Source organism: Leopardus geoffroyi, chromosome C3 (genome assembly GCF_018350155.1).
Source record: "Leopardus geoffroyi isolate Oge1 chromosome C3, O.geoffroyi_Oge1_pat1.0, whole genome shotgun sequence".
Classification (NCBI taxonomy): Eukaryota; Metazoa; Chordata; class Mammalia; order Carnivora; family Felidae; genus Leopardus; species Leopardus geoffroyi.
The window spans coordinates 87805175-87823806 of NC_059338.1; the positions used below are offsets into that span (position 1 = coordinate 87805175).

Consider the following 18632-nt stretch of genomic DNA (forward strand, 5'->3'; position numbering starts at 1 on the left):
AAGGGGCATTATGGGAAATTTGCAGGAATATGTTTACTTAAAAAATTATTTTATTAAAAACTACACGTTGCCCAATTTTGCCCAAGATAACCTGAGAATTTTATTATAGGCACCCACAATGAAGTAGGTAATTAGGGAATAAATAGTCCCCTTCTGCAAACCTAGGATTAAGAATTTTCTCATGGGTTGTTATTTTAACCAACCATATACAAACAGTCTTTTCATTCATTAAAAGCCTTGATTCACAGAGTATCTACAGCTCAGAACTTACAAAACAATTAGTCTCAATGTGTATTTTCTGCGACTAAGGTTGTACACAATACCTATGTCCTGTCAAATAAAAGACTCACAAATATTAAACTTTTCGGCTGTACTGTTTTAGCTGTGTGTATGTGTGTGTATGTGTGTGCGTGTGCACCTGTGTGTGTACGTGTGTATAACCCGTGTATGTGTATGTGTGTGCATGTGCACCTGTCTACACAAGATATAACTTCCAGTTGCAGGTTTTTGCTATGTTTTTACAAGTCTTGCAGGCAAGCCTCTCACATGGTTTTCACTGGGGGGGAAACCTGTGTTCTTTGTTCTTTTATTCCTGTGGTTTAATATGATTTCCATCCTCTCTCCCTCCCACCCTGCCTCCCCGCCCTCCACTGCTCTCTCCTCCCTTGGGAAAAGACTTGGCACGAAGTGACCACTAGCTATCCTCATGACTAATGCAAGCATGTGCTGTTAACCTGCATTTAGGGTTGCCGATAGCACATGGTGCAAAGATGTTTCATTAGTTGCCAGAACAAATGACCCATGTGCCAAATCTCCAACAGCTTGTGTCCCGGGTAAGGGTCACTGTGGGTTCACTAGTGCTGCCTGCCTCAGAAATTCCACAAATATTTACTGAGCAACTACTCTGCGCAAGGGGTGGCCACTAGAGCTTGGGGCTCCACCGTACTGTCCAGGACACGGTTCCTGTCCCTCTCGGAAGGGGTTGCAGGCCTGGCACACAGCTACCATGTGAACCCAGGATGGGAGAGGAGGGCAGGACGTGATGGAGCCGCGATGAAAGAGATGTAATAGTGGCTGGGGTCCTCTGTCATCAAGGGCATCTGAACTGCAAGACAGACGGACGCTTGCCCCACCAGATGAGCTACAGGAGTCGAAAGCGTTTTGTTTTTCTTGTAAGTAAATTCAAATGCCTGTCATTTGTGCAAAGCAAAGGCGGAGGGTTAGTGGACGGGCAGAAGGACAGGACTCCTCCAAAATCTCAGAATGAGGGAGGCTGCCCACAGCCCCGGATCCAGCCCTGTCACCTGGATGGAAAACTTCTCACAGTCAGGAAGAAGGAGCCCTGTAGACCCCTCCTCGGATTACCAGGATCACTAAAGCCAAATTCTCCTCACCGCGGAGATAACCGAGTCATGCCATTACTTTCGGAGACCCAAACTCCACAATTTAAACCCTGAGTGAAAAAATGTGATGTTCACCAAAACCAAAACTATTTAATAGACATATTTCCCCAGACATATACCTCCCCCACCTCCACCCCCCCACCCTGAAAGTCTAAAATGATCAGTTTTTGTCAGAGAACTTGGCCATAAAATTCTAATACCGAAAAACAAGCAAGAAAACCACACACACACACACACACACACACACACACACACACACGTGAAGCACAACCAAAAAGCACAGGGTTGGAGCCCAGGTTCCACTGCTAATCATCTGACATTGTACGCGTCCTTTACCTTCTCCATGATGGAGGGACTGCTTCCTCAATCACCCCCTCAAATCGGGGGGCTAGGCGGGAGATGAGGCTGGTCAGCGCTCCTGCCCTGGGCCCCCGGGGTAAATGGAAAGGCATACTGTCAAAGGTATAAAGTGCCTAAGAGGGGTAGAACCCTGTATCCTTAACATTCCTGAATGGAAGCGCAGTAGAGGGAGGAACACGTCTTGAATCACTGGTAAAATCTGTTGCTCTGGAATGCGCTTTGAGACTGAAACATTTTAAAGAAGCAGAAGGGCCTTGAGTATTTCACAACCTAGAGAGAGCCTTGGTTTCCTCTACTATAAAACCTCAGAGGGGTGGACTAGGTGATCTCAAATGTTGGCTTTATCACTGGCTGGCCGACCGTCTGAGACAGGAACTAGTGCGAAGTTGGTAACCAACAAACGCTGGGCTGTTCAATCACAGGATCAATTGGCTGAAGGGGGTCCTTATTTTCCAAGCAGAGCCCAGGTGCCACAGGCCATGTTCTTGAAGCCAAAACTCAAATACATGATCATTCCAGGCAGGAATGATCGAGGTCCTGAAGTTATCTTTCAAGGACATTTTTGAAAATCTAGAAAGTCCCACAGAGAAATAAATCAGATTGAAAGCACCTCAGTATTTCTAGTATTTACCAGCGTGTCTGATGCATAGTAGGTTCCTGAATATTTCCTGTACGAATAAACCAAATGTCCAGCATCCGTAATGCTTCCGGCACACCTCGGAATAGACAGGCATGGCAGAATACCCGCAAAGCATTCAACTACTCACCTGAATAGCACCGCTACGCAATCCTAGGCCTTTCCTGCATCCCCCAACATACTCCCAAACCTCACAAATTGAGTGTTGGGTTGAGGATCAGCTAGATCTGCCTGTGAGGCTGGGCTCTGCCTCTTCCTAGCCATGTGACTTCTCTGAGCCTCAGTTTCCTCATCTGTTATATACAGATAATCAGGCCTCTCTCAGGAGGAAATTAACAGTAAAGGACCTCCTAGGGGAGTTGGGTGGACTACATAAATTTGTCCACATAGAGCTGAGAATCCGCCTGGCACATCGCACTCTCGAGGCAAATGCTGGCCATCAGAGTTACTCACTAGTGCTTGGCAGCAGCTGTGGGCTCATTAACGTTCATTTTCTTTACCCCGCATTGGATGTTCAATGTAAATCCAAACTGCAATGGTATTCTACAAAATATAAGAAAGGTAAAGATGTTGCAAAAAATTATTTTTAGTGTTTGGTGGCCTTTCTGAGCATTAGGACGGCTCCTCCACATCCCAATTGACAGAGACAACTGAGCGCTGTCCTTAGAGCCAAAGTGGCACCGGACTAAGTGTCTGGAAGCTGTGTTCAAGTCTGGGCTCTGCCACTGATCCCCTTTACTCCCTGATCCCCAGCCAGGCTTACAGGAACAATCACTTGCTGGAATAGCACGGCCAGTCCAGGGCTTCACAGGTCAGAAATATGTACTGCTCACCAAACACTCATATTCACATCCACTCTCCCCACCCCCTGGTTTCCCAGCATCCTAGAGTTAGGCAGGGGAAGGAGAGGTGATAGTTTTAGGGAGTGCGTATGTGACCATTTAATTTTCTTTTCCTCTGCTCCAGCAGCCTGAAAGCCAATTGTTTCAAATGCTGTGCCCACCAAGTCAAGGCTGCCTGGATCCCTAAGTCCCGGCTTCGAAGAAAGCTACCTTGATGACCGGTTGCCTTTCAGCACACCTCCAAAGACTAAGAGATAGACCTTGCTTTGTTAAGCCACTAGGATACTGGGGCTTACTGGTCACTGCATCATAACTGACGACTCATGTACATTTATTCAGTGCCTATTCCAGAAGGCTCATGCACGTCTGTCACAGGATGGCCAGTTATTTTCAACCACACACTCAGTACACTGAAATCTCAGTGAGACCATCTTCCCATCACATAAGATGGTCCAGCAAGATTATGAAGATTTAGTAAATCTGGCCATCTCTCTCGTGACAGGTACTTTTTTCTTGCCTCCCCAGAGCAGGGAAAAATTGTTGACGAAACTGTGAGAGGACAAATATCTCGAGAATGAGAAACTGGCAAAGAAGCCCCTGGTAAGGGAAAGGAAAAAGACGCTCCTGTTACTAATTCTACCTGTGCAGGCTTTCATAAGCAAAATCTTAAAGTCTGGAAGGGAATACAGAACTAGTTTCCCTGGTATCCCATGTGCTAAGGCACTTAACACAGACTTTTTTTTTTTTTTTTAATAATCTCCACACCCAACGTGGAACTCAAAGACTCACGACCCTAAGATCAGAAGTCACATGCTTTTCTGACTGAGCCAGCCAGGTGCCCCAACACAGACCCTTAATACTCTTTACCTAACACTCCAACACTGTGATGTGGCCACAGATCCCCTGAGGTCTGATGTCACTCAGACCTGGCTTTAAATCCCAGCTCGGCCATTTCCCGGATAACTCAGGCAAGCTGATTTCTTAAAACTTCAATTTTCTCATACATAAAATAGGTATAAAAACGTCTACCAAGTGGGGTTATTGGGAAAATGAAACAATTTAAAACAAGATTCAATGGTTGGTACGTAGCATTCAATCGGTTTGGTTTCCTTTCTCTCTAACACCTTTACAGTAGAGTTTGGTCTCAAGTTCAAACTTTGTAAAAAACATAAAAATAAAAGAAAGTTTAATATTGAAAGTAGTAGAAAGACCCTGCAACAACACCTGTGATAGTGCTGTAGGTGTCACATGGGACAAGTTGGAGGGAGGCAGTGGATCCAGACTGCACAGATAGGCCAGAGATCCAGAAGAGGCAGTAGGGCTGAGCCAGGGAGGCAGGGAGCTTGGCAGAGTTTGGCCAAAAGATCCTGAATCCGGGACAAAACCAGCCTGGGACGGAAGCTTCCTCCACTGCTTCCTGTTACAAAATGGTCCAGTTGACTGTCCTTCCAGGCAGGGTCAAGGACCTGCCACCAGAGGCAGCAGCGAGCAGCAACGCATCTGGCTGCCAACTTGTGTTGACCGAGAGCACAGGCTCCCAAACAGTGAAGGGTCCTTTCCTCATCCTCAGTAACAATCCAATCACATGAGAGGAGAGATATTCATTTTGAACCTACTAAGTGGGCCAGCCTTGTGCTGGTGCTGGGAACGTGGAGACAAATAGGAAAGTCTCCCTTGCGGTGAGGGTTGGGGGGTGGGGGTGGCTCACAGTTTTCCAGGGAGACAGATGTGCAAACAGATAAAAATCCATTTTTGTTTTATCTGCTAAGATTTATAAGGGGTTGGTTCTATGGCACACTAGCCTCTCGGAGGAGGGAGCAAGTATCTCTATAGCAGGAATGAGTAGGTCTTGCTAAGTTTGGGGGATGAGTCTTTCCAGGGAAAAGAATCTATGTGTGGAAAGGAATGAAAAGGAAAGGATGGCACACAAGGTTTAGGCATCAGTCTTGTCTGGCCGAAGTGTGGGGCATATGGCAGAGGGGGCGGGGGAACTAGTTATGGTAGAATAAGCCTGGTAGGCAGAGGTCAGCTCTCCAAGAGCCACCATGCTAGCGTCAGGAATTTGGACTTGATCCTATGGGTTAGAAGTTACTAAGTGGGAGTCCTCAGAATAGACAGGAAAGCACAATGGGAAAAAATTGATTTTGAATGCCTTTAGACTGGGCATATGCTTTCCACTTTGACCCATTCCCCACTGCTTTCTACTGCCCTATACTTCACCCCTTCACTCTTCTATGCTACCTTCAAAGCCCCTGAAAGCATTTGGGTTTGTGACTCCTGGACAACCAGTGACATGGGGAGCTTTTTAGGAGGGTAAGGAAACACGATCAGATGTGGTATTTAAGAACTGCAAATTCCTATCATTTTTGTAACTGGCACATATCTTCTGTATCCAGAAATCTTTTTTTTTTTTTTAATTTTTTTTTCAACGTTTTATTTATTTTTGGGGGGACAGAGAGAGACAGAGCATGAACAGGGGAGGGGCAGAGAGAGAGGGAGACACAGAATCGGAAACAGGCTCCAGGCTCTGAGCCATCAGCCCAGAGCCTGACGCGGGGCTCGAACTCCCGGACCGGGAGATCGTGACCTGGCTGAAGTCGGACGCTTAACCGACTGCGCCACCCAGGCGCCCCTGTATCCAGAAATCTTGAAGTTGATTCCACAAATCCCCTACCAGGATCAATCAGTGCACCCCTCCCAACCCTGAAAGACCCGCAGGCTGATCTGGTTATAAGTGGAGCCTCACACAGGGCTCTTTCTCCCAGCTGGAGAAAACCAGGGGACTGTCAGCTCAGCAGAAAGGACCGGAAGCCACCCTTCCCTGTCTCACCTCGGCTTCAAGCACTATCCATCAGGTGCTTTCTCACACCTGGGAGCACAGGAATCACACTATGGCTCTGGAGGGAACACAGCCAGACACAAGAGCGTCACTACAGCCCAGCCAGGAAATGCCAGAAGCTCGAGTGGAGCCAGTGCTGGGCTCTGGGGACAGGACCCACCAGGGTCCGCCAGGACAGGCTCGGCAGGTCTGAGGAGAGCCTGGATGACCAGTTCCTGCTCTCGCTGGGTGATGGCCCCTTCTGTGGGGTAGGGGTGTGGCCCCTAGTCATCAATTCATGGCACTAGGATATCCCTCAAACCACAGTGACTCAGAGGCAGCCTCATAGTACATGAGGTCAGAGATATGTCGGGGATAACAAAACAATATGAGCCAGCATTTCTAGGGCACTGCCTAGGTGCCGGGTGCTGTGCTAAGTACTTTACAGGTGTTACCCCCTATAATTCACACAGCGGCCTTAGCAGCAGGGGTTCCAGGCCTGCAAGTCCAGCTAGGCCCACTGTGTAGACCAGCAAATGCACACGTTCCCCAGCTAGACTGAGAATACCTCCAGGGAAGAGGCTGTGGCTTGGTCATCTGTGTCCCTTCCCCTGCTCCCAATACTGAGCACAGTACCCTACACACAGTGGCAAGGCCAGGACAAGGGTGAGGCAGTGGCAAACTAGGCACCCAGGACGCAGAACTCAAGGTGGCACTCCCTCTCAAGCGCTGACCCTGCATTTGCAGGAGCCCGGGAGTGAGCACCACCTTATATTTTGCACAATGGGTGCCTCGTTTGCCTCACCCAGTCCAGGCCCTGGGTAGTTCACTGGTCAGACCAGTGCGTGAATCCTGCCCGCTAGCCATGTGACTGACCTTCCCCACGCTGTGCTCAGTTTCCTCACCTGTAAAATGGGACCGACGACAATGCCAAGGACCGGCAAAGACCCGGCGAAATCAGAACCCTCGTGCACTGCTGCTGGGAGTGTGCAAGGGTGCTGCCACTTTGGAGAAGAGCTTGGCGTTTTCTCAAAAAGGAAAGCATAGAGTGACCATCCAATCCAGCAGTTCCACTCCCACGTATCCTCCCGAGAGAAATGAAAACACACCTCCACACAAACATTGCACACAAGTGTTCACAGCAGCATTATTATAATGCCCCAAATGTAGAAATCCAATTGTTGACAGGTGAATGGATAAACAAAATATGGGCTGGATTGTGTGCTCTGCCCGCGCCCCCCCCCCCCCCAATTCATACATTGAAGCTCTATCCCCAGGACCCCAGAATGTGACTGTATTCAGAGATAGGGCCTTTATTTTTTTTTAATGTTTATTTATTTAGTTTTGAGAGAGAGGGAGAGAGAAAGCAGGGGAGGGGCAGAGAGAGAGGGAGAGAGAGAGAATCCCAAGCAGGCTCTGTGCCAGCAGCTCAGAGCCTGACGCGGGGTTCGAACCCACGAACTGTGAGATCATGACCTGAGCTGAAGTCGGACCCTTAACTGACTGAGCCACCCAAATGACCCTGGAGATAGGGCCTTTAATGAAGTGATTAAGTTAAAACAAGTCATTAGTGTGGGCCCTAGAGCAATGTGCCTGGTGTCCTTTAAGAGGAAATCTGGACATACAGAGGGACACCAGGGATGTGTGTGCACAGAGAAAAGGCCGTGTGAGGACAGAGTGAGAAGGAAACCATCTGCGAGCCAAGGAGAGAGGCCTCAGAAGAAATCCAATGTGCTGACACCTTGATCTTGAACGCCCAGCCTCAAGAACTGTGAGAAAATAAATGCCTGTTGTTTAAGCCACCCAGTCTGTGGCATTTTGTGATGGCAGCCCTCGCAGGCATAGCCACACAATGGAATACTATTTAGCCATAAAAACAATGAAGTACAGATGCATACTATAATATGGATGAGCCTCAAAAACATTATGTGAAGCGAAAGAAATTAAATAGGGAAGACCACAGATTACACGGTTTCTCCCATGTGGAATGTCCAACAAGGGCAGGTCTATAGGACAGAAGGTAGCTCAGGTTGCTAAGGCTTGGGGAAGGGGGCTGGGAGGGGGCTGGGAAGTGACTGCTAATGGACACAGGATCTGTCTTTGGGATGACAGAAATGTTCTAAAACTAGATTGTTGTGATGGTTGCACAACTGTAAATACACTAGATATCAGTTAGTTGTACATTTTATACCTGGGTGAATTCTAAGCTATGTACATTACACTGTAAGCTATTTTACAATAGGGGCTAACTCTAGGACCCACGTACAGAGCTGCACAGGGCTTGGCACGTACTGCCCCATATATTATAATTGGTACTTCTTAACATGCTCAGAGAAGTATCTGCTGCTCAGCTGAAAGTTGCCTGAAGTGCCTCAGATTCCTTTACTTTTAGGGGGATATCAGGGAAACTAACCTGGGCAGTCAACTGGTGATTCTGTATCCCTAAGTGACCTGTCCCTGCCCACAGAGTTCTCCCAATCAGTGGGTTATGGCTGCAGCATGCCTGATGTGGCTAGAACTGCTCCAGTCTTGGATTCCACAGACCTGTGCTGGAATCCTGGCCCTGACCTTCACACTATCTGCTCAGCAGGGCTGCTGTACAAACGACCTGGACGATGGTGTGAGGGTGTGAGGAACCTACATACAGTTGGCATTCGACACATTGGGGGGAAAAAAACCAACTATGCACAAGAAAGCCCTTTGTCTGCCCGGGGGGCTCAGTTAAGCATCTGACTCCTGATTTCGGCTCAGGTCATGATCTCGCGGTTTGTGAGATCGAGCCTCGTGTTGGGCTCTGTGTTGACATTGCAGAGCCTGCTTGGGATTCTCTCTCTCTGCTCTCTCTGCCCCTCCCCCACTCCCATGCATACACACTCTCTCAAAATAAATAAAAACCATTTTTAAAAAAGCCCTTTGTCAAGCCCTAACTGCACATGCATCCTTGTGTTACCCTCGCCGCTGGCTGGTGGCTTGGCCGCTGGTTCTAATCAGTGATGGAGGAGCCACAGGTGCACAGAGGGCAGGACAGGTGGCATGGGCCCATGCCTGGGGAGCACTAGTACGGAAGAAGACTGCCTGGCTCCCAGAAACCTCGGACAGAGGGCTTCCCACTCTGCTGTTCCTTGCCTGTTAAGTGGAAATAAAAGGGTTCTTGTATCTCTTGGGATTCTCATGAGCTAATCCACAAAAAGGGCTCAGCATTGCTCCTATAATGTCAGTGTGACGATCACTGCAGTTGCTAAGGGCCAAATGACTGAGGACTTCCTGAGGGCAGGGATGTCGTTTTCGTCCTCTGGCAGGTGTTCGTTGACTGGACAGAGGAAAAGAGGCTAGGTTAAGGAAGGCTCCAGGAAACCGAAGAGCCTCAAGCTATAGAAGAGGAAAGTAATACTCTGCCATATAATCGTGTGATCTTGGGCAAATCCCTTACCTCTTTGGGCCTCAGTTTCCCTAAGATGGACTAAGTGCTCCCTGAAGTTTCTTCCAGCCGGAACATTCCTTGATCCCACTAATGCACCATGTTGCTATTAGACTCATCCCCCAGTCCCCACTATCTTCCTCCAGGGACCCCAGAGGATATTAGAGTTTGTACCAGAAGACCCATAAATCCCATTTCTGAAAGTGCTGACGTCAGGCCATGTTCAATTTCACGCTGCTGAATACAGCCCTCCATCTTTGGAATGTCTACCATTAACCCATGGAGTGACCCAAACCGTGTCCACTCTGTGGCTCTGTGAGCCCAAAAGCCCCTGCTCCTGGGAACACTGTGAAATCTTCCACTCTCCTGAACTGCGCGGCTCTGGCAGAAGTTCACCGCATTCTCCTAATTAATTCTGTAACACAAAGTTCCCGGGAAGAAAGTACAGGGTAATGAGCCCTCGGCACTCTGTTAGGGGAGGTTAGGTGAGGGTCTGTGCTTCTCTGCTCCTGCCTGGAGCCACTGCCATCCCTTCCTCTAAATTTCTTGACCTGGGGGCAGTCTTCCCAGCTTCTAGTTGTCGGTCCATATCTCTCCATTTCCCACCGCCCTCCTCCAAAAGCAAGGACACACCCCATCTCTACCCGCACTGGCATTCTGGCCTCTCTCTGCCCCTTCTGGGTCACTACCCCCCATAAACAACTTGACTATGACATCCAACTCTGACCAGACTGTGTGTGAATATCTTAAAGGAGCTGTTTCCAAAAAGGCAAGGGTGCAGTGCAAAGGAAAATAATTTCTAAATGCCCTCCTTCACAGGCCAGGGAAATTCCGCGAGGGCTCTGGGTATACCCGGGGCGGGGGGGGGGGGGGGCTGAGATGGCTTTGTCCTTACAGCAATTCAGCTCAGTCTTGTATTTAAGAACAGCGGGAAAGTAATATCTGCTGAAAGGAGTTTTCTGTGCGCTATTTAACTAAATGGCTCTGCAGCTGGAGAGAGCCATAGGCAGACGTGTTATGATTCAAGGGCTCCCAATTACAATGATCCTCTTTTATTGTATAAAAACAGCAACACAGCCATCTCCTCTCCCAACGCCTGCTCCCTCCATCTCCTTCCCCTATTGGCTGGCAAGGCTGTTCAGCATCCTGAAAGTAGCACCAGGATTCTCATCAGTCCCGGGAGCGCAGCCTGCAGCCCGCTGGGATTCCTCCTCCCTACAGCCAAGGAGAGGGCGGAAAGGGGGCAGGGCCCCTGGGGAATGTTCTGTCATAGACACTGCTGGAGGCTTTAGAGTTGTCTTTTTGGGGTGGGGCAGTTGGATCACAAGCATGGATTTGGAATTCTCTTCTGTTTTGACTAAACTTACACACACGCATCCTCACGCATGCATGAACGCCCACACCCCTACACCCCTTTAGCAGAAAAGCAATCAGAGCGTCTAGAAGCACATTCTAAAACTGTCCCTTCTCCCCATACTTCCTCCTAGGCTGGGGTGGGGCACCTCCACAAGATTTCAGAAAGACCTGGTGATGACTAACAGCATCAGCCTTGGGGGGCACGTGGGTGGCTCAGTCGGTTAGGCGTCCTGCTCTTGACTTCGGCTCGGGTCATGATCTCACGGTTCGTGGGTTGAAGCCCCACATCCAGCTTGGCACTGGCAGTGTGGAGCCTGCTTGGGATTCTCTCTCTCTCTCTCTCTCTCTCTCTCTGTCTCTCTCTGCCCCTCCCGGGCTTGTGTGCTCGGTCTCTCTCTTTCTCAAAATAATTTAAAAAAAAACTACTTAAAAAAAAAAAAGGACATCAGCTTTGGGATCAGACTGATCTGAATTTGAATCCTGACTTGGCTACTTTCTCTCTGTGACCTTCGGCAAGTACCTAACCTTTCTGAGCTTTGGTTTCCTGTCTTTAAAACTGGGCTACGACCCTGCTCTCAAAGTACTACTCATGGTCAGACTGAATAACATAGTGAGAGTAATTAGCAGAGGGCCCGGTACACAGCAGGTGCTCAATCTGGGTGACGCATCGCTGTTATTAAGGCAGCAACACTGTGTGTCTGTGGTGTTCTGGGGGTATAGGGAACTTCGTATTCGTTCAGCCCCACCAGTCAGAGGGGACAAAGCGGGAGGGGGAGCAAGACAGCTGGGGGTGGGTCAGCCCCACCAAGGAGTGTTTTTCTGGAGTCTTTCTGCAACACTGACTTAAACCATAATGTTTGCACAGCCAGGGCATGCACGCATGCTGCCTCAATTTAGACTTCTGGTCCTTCCTTGGTTTTCTGCAGATGTTTCGGAGCCTAGAAGCTGCAGCTGCAGGCATCCAACCGGGCCAAGGAGAACCCGTAGCCCAGAAACTCTTGCTCACATCTTCCCTCTTCCTTTCTCAACAGCAGACTCCTCTCTCCCACAGTCTGTCCAGGGCCCCCAACAGGGAGGATTCCCTCCCAAAGAAGGAGCTAACTCAATCTGGACACTCTCTGAGGCCCCAGGGATCCATGAGTCCACTGCCCACACTGAATTGGACAGCAAATGGTTCCCAAGATTTTGCTGGTTTCCCCCTGCGGGGTAAACCAAGCATGGCTTGAAACCCAAAAGTAAACCCATCATACGCTTCTCACTTTTCTATCCCAAACCAAGCCTGTGCACCCCCAAAACATACCACAAATCTCTTACACCAAAGTGAACACCGGGGGCACGCTCCTTACAAATACTGATTCCCCATGGATCAACAGTACAAGTATTTCATTCACTGCAGATTCTATGTGGCAACTCTATCGCAGCGAAACACCCTGTAATAAGATTTAATGTCCACTAAGTGTTTCTAGTACTAGAGGTGTGGAGGCAGGCAGAGGGGAGGAAGAAAGTGTGTGCACTGTGGCTTGTTACTGAAAATTGTTCACCAGGGTGGTAAACAAGAGGGGTAAGCAAGAAAATCAGTTCTGGCTCTGGCCTCTTTTATTCCATTTTAAAGTTTGGGTGGAAACTGATACACTGTTGTCACGACAGTTTTTCTCCGTGCAGGGGTCTGTTATACACCCACACCCACACACACACACATACACTCACACCACCCCCAATCGGCCCCTCTTAAGACTATAAGCATAGGAACAGGAAACACATTGTGGGTGATTCTTAAAATCACAACCTGTTGGATGCCGGGAGGGGGCCTTAGAGAAGGGTGGGGGAGGGGAACCAGGAGGGACTCCCCCCCCCGACCCCCCAGTTAAAAACGAAACTACCTTGTCACTACTAAAAACAATGTCTACTTTATCGTCTACCACAGGGCCATGTGAGTAGTCAGGCATCCTTTCAGAACTGCGCTGTCTGGATTTGACTATGACACAGCACATTATCCTACCTGAACACTGCACCGGGGTCTCACGGCGATTTTCTGGGAAGGCTTTCCATTTCAGTGGTTACTCGGACCTGCCACTAACCAGTGCATATGCGTGAGGGGGGGGGGGAATGCAATAAGACGGGGGCAGTCTGGGTCTTGGAATCAATGATAAAATCCATGTATGTTAATCACTTGGCATCTCAAGGATACAATAAAGTCACATGCCAGAGGTTGTGGCAGTGACAGTGATGATGCTGGTGGTGATGATGGTGACAGCAGGTGATATTTGCTGAACACAGTGTTAGGCGCTGTGCTCAGCTCTTTTAAAATTTCTTCCAAAGCTTCACAACAACTCATCAGGCAGCTATTAGAACGATCTCTATTTTCGAGATGAGGAAATTGAGGTTTAGAGAGTAGCTAATAAATTGAGCAGAGAATCAGTCCTTGCTGGAGGAATCCAGAGTGGGGAACCTAACAGAAGGGCCTCTGAGGCCTCCTGATACATCCTGTCCATTTAAAGCAAAGGTGAACGGTCATGACCAAAGTTATTCTGATGCAGGTAATACCTAGCAGTCTGAGGATCAGGACAAAGGCCAACTGTAGTGTCTGGGGAGCAGTGGTACCTACCTCCACAGCTTTCAGTAACTGAGCTATGAAAAGGGAGAGCTACTTACGTCCTCATAACAGCTGACTAGCATTGGGTTAATTTGGGATTCCTATTGGCAGGATCTAAAAGAAAAGCTCCCCATCATCCCTCACTTTCTTACTGCACTCGGCCTTCTTTTTGCCCTAAGGCAAAACTGGTCCCCTGGTCTGAAACTTTTTATTTCAAACCAGAACCGAGCTGATTTGTCTGCACAAGGCACACTGCTGTCAGTCTTACCTTCCTAAATGCTTGACACGCGTCCTCGGAAACCTGCCATAGCTCCCCAGTACCTATGGATTACCAGCCACCCTCCTCCACGTCCACCCTCAAGTCTGCAATCATCTCTTTGCACAACTGTCCCTCCATCCCCCTCTCCACCTCCTCAGAATATGCTCGGCTTCCAGGACACAGCTTTACCTTTACCAGAAATACCTTTCTTCCTCTTCTCCTCTTAGGCCACACACACTTTATCTGCCAACTCAACAACCATCCCACCATTCACCCCAGTTTGTTCACGGCAGCAATGTGCCTACCTTAAAAATGCAGGGCTGCCCTCCCTGGTACGTGTGGGTGGCCAGGCAGTGCAGTTCTGGTTGATGAACCAAGGACAGAAGTCCCTGAGAGGGGCATCTCTTCCCAATGTAACAGTAAAGCCCTAGTAGGCACATGTTCAATGCCTCGTTCATCCTGCTTTCTCTTTCCTGGGATGGAGATGTGAAGCCCGGACACGCGGCAGCCACCTTTCCACCTCAAGAACACACACCTGGGGGATCGGAGGCCTATAGCTAAGGATGGTGTAGTGGAAAGACAGAGCCTGGGTCCCCAGTGGTACAGCCCAGGCATCGTCCCACTCACCCCTCTTGTCTGACACGAGTAAGCCCCCATCTGGCTACGTCACCAGTGGTCAGGATCGCTGCTGCTAACAGCTGAATACAATCATATCTGACACACCTCCAGACATTGTTCTTTCTCATTCCATGGGTCAGTTCAGATGCCACCCCCTTTAGGAAAACCTCCACGATTCCCTCAGAGCACAATAATTACACCCTTCGTTGTGCTTCCGCAGTACTTTTCTCAATTACAGCACTTAGTTAATCCTGCTTGATTGGGCCTGCCGGTCTGCTCAGATTCCTCGGGGGTAGGGGGTCTGGACCCCGCCAGCACCTCCACAGTGCCTGGAGCAGGGTTTTGCATTGAGGTTGGGGGGCTTTCTGTCGCCAGTCTCTCCATAATGTCTAGCGCAGCGCACTGGAGTGAGCTGTTCTGGGGTCAAAGTGTGCGTGTTCTGGGGTCTGGTGCTCTTACTGTTTGGTCTTGGGCAACCTCTGTGCTCTCTGTGCCTCTGCTTCCTCATCCATAAAAAGGAGAGACTGACAGTACTTACCCCCCAGGGATGTCACGAAGACAAAATAATCACGAGCACTTATAAGGGTTCTTGGCATATAAAAGTGTTTAATGACTGCACTCTTATTAGGATGATGACTATCACAGCTGCTGAATGAACAAATAAATCAACACGTAGCTGCTAAATAAGTGAATGAAGGAATAAAACCCAGGAAAATTCTGGAGTTCAGACCCCAGGGCAGTGTCACTGTTCCTTCTTTTTCATAACTACACCTGTCCCTTTACTTTTCCCTTCTAATGAGGACTCGTTTTAATGAGAACTGCTGTAACAGGAGTGTTTAAGGCTAAGAAATAGGGCCCGGCTCTGAACACTGACTTCACTATCTGCTCTGCAGTTCTGGGCAAATTCCCTCACCTCTTTGAGCCTTAGTTTCCTCGACTGTAACCTGAGGATAATAATTGCACTTATCTCACAGGGTTATGCTAAGAACTAAATGATAAAGCACACAAAAAACTAACCATTGTGCCTGGCATATGAAAACAGTAAACATTAGCAATCATTATCAAATATTGTCATTATTCTTTTTGCCAAACACCAGGCATCCCACTCAATCCCACAGCCCTGATGGAGGTGAGACCCTTGGTGTGGGGATCACCTTTCCGCATGTCAAGATATGCTGCATTTACATCAGGAAAATACCCTTCTGGAGTGCCCATACTGTCATTTTGATCTTTTCCTTTAAATGGGGATTGGTTAATACATCTGATGTCCCCTAAATCATTGACCTCTGAATTGCCCCTTAAGAGCTGTTAACTTCAGCTGGATCCTAGTTGACATCAAACCTGGCCAGAAGGTACATGCACACAAGAACGATCAAAGAGCACAGCGTTTCCACACCAACGAGATTCCCACAGATCACAGGTCCCTGTTCCTGTCGGTGACACATTTCAGTCTTACTTGTAGATTCCCCACCCCCCGGGCAGTAAAAGAAGATGTGTATATGGCTTAATATAATTTTCCCTTTAAACTTGAATCAACCCTTTATGTTAGTTCCATTGAAGCACTTGAGGGTTCCATTAATCTATTTTTACTTTTAAACATGCCATTTTACAAGATATTTATTCCACTTGGTTGTCATCCAAATGCTTTTTGACATTACTGCCCTGGGACTGAACTGCTTAAACTCAGGGCCCTCATAAATAGAAAATCACCTTTTGACTGAAATCTTGAAGAGCCCTCAGAACCTCACCCCCTTCACTTCAACAGGCATTAATTTCTGCTCTACATAAAGGAGTGTGAGTGTATTGCAAGTCTGAGAGTGTGTGCCTGTGCGTGTGTGTGTGTGTGTGTGTGTGTGTGTGTGTGTGTGTGTGATGTTTTAAGAGGGTAAGTGTAGGTCTGAACTTCCCAGGGGATGAAGAGGGGGACTTCCTGCCCCTCCAAAACCTGCCCATCAGGGCCTGCCTCAGACCTGGTGAGCTGCTAACTTGGGAGATAAGGAGATCATCAGAGATCAGGTGGGGGAAGAACTCTAGGGCCTGACAAGACTCAGGGGACCCCGGGGCCCGCCGGGCAATACCTCTTCCAAAGGGGACGGGTCCAGGGAAAGTCACCATTCCTCCACCTTCCCCCTCCCCACCTCCGGACAAACAAAAGGCCATCCCCAAACAGCTGAAGGCAGGCAGAGACCCCACTGGCTTTGAAGCCGATCAATCAGGTGGAAGCCCGAGCAAATCACAACTTGGCTTCCCCAAGTTTTCTCCCCAGCCTAACGAGCCACCCTCCTCCTCCTCCGCCTCCGAGCTCTCCGCACAGCTCGGGGGACCGTCCTGTGATGCTCACTGGTTTCCAACTTTCCGCTGCTCTCCGTCTCCGCAGCCTCCTGCAGAGCGGCCGGGGGAAAGGGCAAGTTTGCAAAGGCGAGGATACCAAGTCCCGGGGAAGCCACAAAGACGCCGCAACACCAACAAAGATGAACCTCTCGTGGGGCGGACGCCACAGCGCCAGCTGCCGCTCCGGGGGCGAGCGTGGGCTCGGCTGGCAGAGGCGGCCGCGGGCGTGGGCCGGCCGGCGGCGGACAGCGAAGGGGGGGGGGATCCACCCCCGGACCCCCCCCCCCACACACACGCGGGCGCCCCGCCACCTGAGCCGGGCTTGGGGCCCGCGCCGCGCTCCGGCCCTGCCCCCCGGCAGGTAGCTCGGGCGGCCGCCCGCAGCCACCGGCGGCGACGAGAGCAGAGGCAGCCTCAGCCCACGGCGTCATGCTTCCTGCCACCACAGTACGGCGAATCGTCACCGGGAGAGGGGAGAAGAGGGGAGCGCGGGGGAGGGAGGGCAGCTCGCACACGCAGACCCCCCCCCTCCCCCCCGCCAAACCCGCCGGGCCGGGGCCACGTCCCGCCGGAGTCCCCGCGGGACCTGCCCCGTTTGCACAAAGCGCCGCAGCTGGGCCACGGAGGGGAGGGCGCCGGCCACGAAATAAATAAATAAAAACAGAGTCGGGTCTACGTAACGCCCTGTCGAAAGCGGACGCCATATTTTTTTGTGGCTTATGTCGACATAGGGAAACGTAGACATGTTTTTCCTCCTCCTCCTCCTCCTCGGTCTGGCTCCCATTTATCCAAACTTGTAATCAAAACTCTTAAAAAAAAAATCTCCCCCCACCTCCGGATCCTCTTCTTTCCTCCCACCCGCCGAAAGGGCCCGCACCCCCCCCCTCCGCACCCCCTCTTCCAATCACAAACCCGGCCAAGTCCCATTAACAACACATTTTCGGGAGCCGCGGCAGCGGCGGCGGCGGTGGGAAAGTTGGGCTGGAGTGGCCGGCGCCCGGCGTGCGGGGCTCGGGGCTGGCGGCGCCGGGCGGGGGGTGCCGGGCGCCGAGGCGAAGTTTCTTACCTGCGCCGGGGCTGGGGACGCGGGGACCCGGGCTGGGAGCGCGGAGACGCGGCACGGGCGTTCCAAAATGGAACTCTGCTGGCTCCCCCCACCCACTCCCCACTCCCCACCGGGCGCCGGGCTCGGGCTCCGTGGGAAAGAGGGGCACGGCCAGCCTGCCAGACAGACGGACAGGAAAAGCCCCCGTACGGGGAACAGTGGCCAAAATTTTAAAAAGAAAAAAAAAAAAAAAAAAAAAAAGAAGGAAAAAAAAAGGGGAAAAAAAATGTCTCGATCAGTGGGGAATCTACGCCAAAACCCACATGATCTGTAACGTCAGCATGCGTATTTGCATACGATACCACCACCCGAGCTGCCACCCGGGCTCGGGTTCCGCAGAAAGTTACAAAGTGAAATTCAGCCCCCTCCGGAGACGCCGGCGAAATGTCATTTTCAGGCGGGAGCTGGGGGGGAGGTTAGCCCTAAAGGCGCTGGTTACTAGCCGAGGTTGGGGGGGTGGGGTGGGCAGTAAATTAACTTAAAAGTCTGAGCCCAGTAACGGACTCGGTGGAATTTCTGCGAGGGGAGGAGGGGGAGGCGCGAGCGAGATCATTGAATATTAAGCACGACCCGGCCCGGCGGCCGCGGCCAAACCCTCCTGGTGCAATACCCATTTTCTTTATGAAAAGTTCAAGGTGTCACTGATGAGCTCAACAAACTGTTGATCCTGACCACGTGGAGTGGCAGACGGAGGGACCGCGGGGCGCGGCTGCTGGCCCTAGGCGGGTGGCACCCCAGATCCCCGCGTCCCTCTCGCAGCACGAGGGGTCGTGCTCGGGTGGGGCCGCCACGCGCCCAGGGCGCTGCCTGCGCTTTCCCCCTTCTCCCGGCTCAGGGAAATAATAACTAAAAAAAAAAAAAAAAAAAAAAAAAAAAAAAATTTTTTTTTTTT

General features: G+C 50.3%; 1 protein-coding gene across 5 annotated transcripts in view; it reads right to left on the reverse strand.

Annotated features, from left to right (window-relative positions):
• ZHX2 (zinc fingers and homeoboxes 2) overlaps positions 1 to 18333 on the reverse strand; it is a 164764-nt gene extending 146431 nt beyond the window's left edge. For 4 of the 5 annotated variants that reach the window (XM_045453785.1, XM_045453788.1, XM_045453786.1 and 1 more), the window contains exon 1: positions 17702 to 18333. The gene's annotated coding sequence lies outside the window, so the exon portion shown is untranslated. Of the gene's footprint in view, positions 1 to 16645; positions 16734 to 17701 lie in introns of those variants that run through there. The other variant, XM_045453787.1, reaches the window with a different exon arrangement.
• Positions 18334 to 18632: the final 299 nt, after the last annotated feature.